Source organism: Hemitrygon akajei, unplaced genomic scaffold (assembly GCF_048418815.1).
Source record: "Hemitrygon akajei unplaced genomic scaffold, sHemAka1.3 Scf000088, whole genome shotgun sequence".
Classification (NCBI taxonomy): domain Eukaryota; kingdom Metazoa; phylum Chordata; class Chondrichthyes; order Myliobatiformes; family Dasyatidae; genus Hemitrygon; species Hemitrygon akajei.
This window is the reverse complement of record NW_027331974.1, coordinates 479,029-483,645: the sequence shown is the minus strand read 5'-3', so window position 1 is coordinate 483,645 and position 4,617 is coordinate 479,029.

The following is a 4,617-nucleotide window of genomic DNA, read 5'->3' as shown; positions in this document are numbered from 1 at the left end:
CCCCTCACCCTCAGACCCACGTCATCCTCATTCTCTCCCTCAGGGACACCCTCAGACCTTCCCTTACCATCAGACATTCCCTCAGCAACGCCCTCCTCACCCTCATTCCCTCCCTCAATGAAACCCTTTTCACCGTCAGACCGTCCCTCACTGAGACTCTCCTCATACTCATTTCCTCCCTCACTGACACTCTCAAACACTCCCTCACCCACAGGCCCTCCATGACTGAGACCCTCCTCATCGAGACGCTAGCTCACTATCAGGCCCTCCCTCATTAACACCCTCCTCATCAAGACTCTGCTCAACCTCAGACCACCTCTCACTGAGCCTCCTTCACCCTCAGACCCGCCTCATCCTCCTCACTGACATTCTCAGACCCTCCCTTATCCTCAGACATTCCCTCTGCGAGAACCTCCTCGCCCTCATTCCACACTAAATGAAACCCATATCATCGTTAGACCCTCCCTCACCGAGACCTTCCTCAGCCTCAGTTAGTGAGACCCTGCACAAACTCAGACCATCCCTCAATGAAACCCCCATCACCCTCAGACTCTCCCGCGCCGAGACCCTCCACACCGTCAGACCCTCCCTCGCCGAGACCCTCCTGACCCACAGATCCACCTTCGCCGAGACCCTACTCACCCTCACAGACTCAGGTGGAGCTCGAGCCTCGGGTAGATTAATCGACCAATGACGGACGGAGGGAGGTGGGGCTAGCAGGATTGACGGACTGAGCGACCAATAAAGAGGCAAGGAAGGTGGGGCTCGTGCTGCGGGCAAACGAATCGACCAGTGGCGGAGGGAGGAGCTCGCGAGCCGACGGTTTACCTGAAAAAAGACGGAGCTCGGGGGTGGGCGGAGTTACCTGGGCGGTTACGAAGGGCGAAGTGCGCGTGGCAGCAGGTGAATTGACCAATGACAGGACGGAAGGTGCGGCTCGCGCGGCGGGGAGGTCAACTGACCTGTGAACTCAGCCCAGTGTCCAACACTGACACATTGCTGGTGTGGGGGGATTTATCCTGTGAACTGTCCCTCTCTCACCCTCTCTGTCCATTATATTCCTGTAAACTCAGCCCAGTGTCCAACACTGACACATTGCTGGTGTGGGGGGATTTATCATGTGAACTGTCCCTCTCTCACCCTCTCTGTCCATTATATTCCTGTGAACTCAGCCCAGTGTCCAACACTGACACATTGCTGGTGTGGGGGGATTTATCCTTTGAACTGTCCCTCTCTCACCCTCTCTGTCCATTATATTCCTGTGAACTCAGCACACTGTCCAACACTGACACATTGCTGGTGTGGGGGGATTTATCCTGTGAACTGTCCCTCTCTCTCCCTCTCTGTCCATTATATTCCTGTAAACTCAGCCCAGTGTCCAACACTGACACATTGCTGGTGTGGGGGGATTTATCCTGTGAACTGTCCCTCTCTCACCCTCTCTGTCCATTATATTCCTGTAAACTCAGCCCAGTGTCCAACACTGACACATTGCTGGTGTGGGGGGATTTATCCTGTGAACTGTCCCTCTCTCACCGTCTCTGTCCATTATATTCCTGTGAACTCAGCCCAGTGTCCAACACTGACACATTGCTGGTGTGGGGGGATTTATCCTGTGAACTGTCCCTCTCTCACCCTCTCTGTCCATTATATTCCTGTAAACTCAGCCCAGTGTCCAACACTGACACATTGCTGGTGTGGGGGGATTTATCCTGTGAACTGTCCCTCTCTCACCCTCTCTGTCCATTATATTAGTGTGAACTCAGCACACTGTCCAACACTGACACATTGCTGGTGTGGGGGGATTTATCCTGTGAACTGTCCCTCTCTCACCCTCTCTGTCCATTATATTCCTGTAAACTCAGCCCAGTGTCCAACACTGACACATTGCTGGTGTGGGGGGATTTATCCTGTGAACTGTCCCTCTCTCACCCTCTCTGTCCATTATATTTCTGTAAACTAAGCCCAGTGTCCAACACTGACACATTGCTGGTGTGGGGGCATTTATCCTGTGAACTGTCCCTCTCTCACCCTCTCTGTCCATTATATTCCTGTGAACTCAGCCCAGTGTCCAACACTGACACATTGCTGGTGTGGGGTATTTATCCTGTGAACTGTCCCTCTCTCACCCTCTCTGTCCATTATATTCCTGTGAACTCAGCCCAGTGTCCAACACTGACACATTGCTGGTGTGGGGGGATTTATCCTGTGAACTGTCCCTCTCTCACCGTCTCTGTCCATTATATTCCTGTGAACTCAGCCCAGTGTCCAACACTGACACATTGTTGGTGTGGGGGATTTATCCTGTGAACTGTCCCTCTCTCACCCTCTCTGTCCATTATATTCCTGTAAACTAAGCCCAGTGTCCAACACTGACACATTGCTGGTGTGGGGGAATTTATCCTGTGAACTGTCCCTCTCTCACCCTCTCTGTCCATTATATTCCTGTGAACTCAGCACACTGTCCAACACTGACACATTGCTGGTGTGGGGGGATTTATCCTGTGAACTGTCCCTCTCTCACCCTCTCTGTCCATTATATTCCTGTAAACTCAGCCCAGTGTCCAACACTGACACATTGCTGGTGTGGGGTGATTTATCCTGTGAACTGTCCCTCTCTCACCCTCTCTGTCCATTATATTCCTGTGAACTCAGCCCAGTGTCCAACACTGACACATTGCTGGTGTGGGGGGATTTATCCTGTGAACTGTCCCTCCCTCAGCCTCTCTGTCTATTGTATTCCTGTGAACTCAGCCCAGTGTCCAACACTGACACATTGCTGGTGTGGGATGATTTATCCTGTGAACTGTCCCTCTCTCACCCTCTCTGTCCATTATATTCCTGTAAACACAGCCCAGTGTCCAACACTGACACATTGCTGGTGTGGGGGGATTTATCCTGTGAACTGTCTCACTCTCACCCTCTCTGTCCATTATATTCCTGTGAACTCAGGGCAGTGTCCAACACTGACACATTGCTGGTGTGGGGGTATTTATCCTGTGAAATGTCCCTGTCTCACCCTCTATCCTTCTTTGCCCCTCCCAACATCTCAGGCTCGTTCCACTCACCCTTCGCTTTGTTTCCTTGTTTCCAGTTGCAGATTATTTGCATCGGTGAACTAACAGCAGAGTTCACCAGCCCCTTTAGAGTAAAGAGTCCTTTGTTTTCAGTTTGTGTACTTCAGAATAAGACACACACACACGCACACACGCACTCAATCAATGGAGGGTATGCTCCTCTGACTTCCTGCCCTCTTCAATTCAGTTCCCCCTTCTCCAGCCCTGTATCTCTTTCACATATCAACTTCCCAGCTCTTTACTTCACCCCTCCCCCTCACCGATCACCTTGTGTTTCTCCCTCCCCTCCCCCTCATTTTAACTCTATTCTTTATCTTTTTTCTCCCATCCTGCTGAAGGGTCTCGGCCCGAAACGTCGACTGTATTCTTTTCCGTAGATGCTGTCTGTTCAGCTGAGTTCCTCCAGCATTGTGTGTGCCGCTGTGTCCAGTCCAGAACAATCACATATTTATTCAGTTGCCGAGAGCAACACGCACAGAGAATCAGAGAAACACAATCACAGAGTCATCAAGTCAAACATCACGAAAACGGCCCCGCTGGACCCAACTCGCTGAAGCAGAAAAAGATTCCCACCTAATCCAGTCCAATTTGGCAAGACTTCTCCCATTTTCCTCTGAACCTTCCCCACTCATGTTGCTGATGTCCCAGTCTCACCCGTTTCCTACGGCAGCTCAGTCCATCCCCTGATCACCCTCTGGTTGGAAACGGTGTCCCTCCGGTTCTTACTAATCTCTCCCTAACCCCACCCCTGACCATCCGCCTCAAACTGATGCCCTCTGGTTCCTGATTTCACAACACTGAGACAAATATGTGTGCATCGATCCTGTCCGTACGCCTCATTATTTTATACACCTCTGTAAAATCACAGCTCACTCTACTCTGATCCAATGAATAAAGATCCAAGCTGCATCAACTCTCTCCATAACTCAGTCCCTCGGATCCTGGCAAAATTCTCCTCAATATCTCTCCAACTTTACAGCGTAATGGCATATTATCCACCGCAACATTTCAAATGCGGCCTCACCAATATCTTGTCCAACTGCAGCATGTCGTCCCAACGTCTGAACCCTGCACCCTGTCTGATGATATTCAGCGATCCCAAAGCTTCCTCACCACCTCTCGACATGCGACGCCTCTTTCAGGATATCGTCTTCCTGTTGTTCAATGTCTCTCTCTCCTACAACACTCGCCGGGGCCTAACCTTTGATCGTAAAAGTCCTGGCCACACTTTTCTTCCCAAAATGTAACCCCAGCTCTTCTCTGAAATAAACTCAATTGGCCATTCCTCGTCCCTCTGATAAAAACGGATCCAAATTACTCTGTCAGTCATGATAATTGTCTTGATTGTCAATGACACTCCCTGTTTCAGTGTCGTCTTCAAATTTACAAACATGTCCATTCTCATTGAAATCACTGATATCGAGAACAAATATTAATTTTCCGAGAACAGACTCCCGAGGCAAACAACTATTGATGGGATTTCAATCGGAAGCCTAACGTTTCACCGTCACCCACGGCTTCCTACCATCAAGCCAACTGT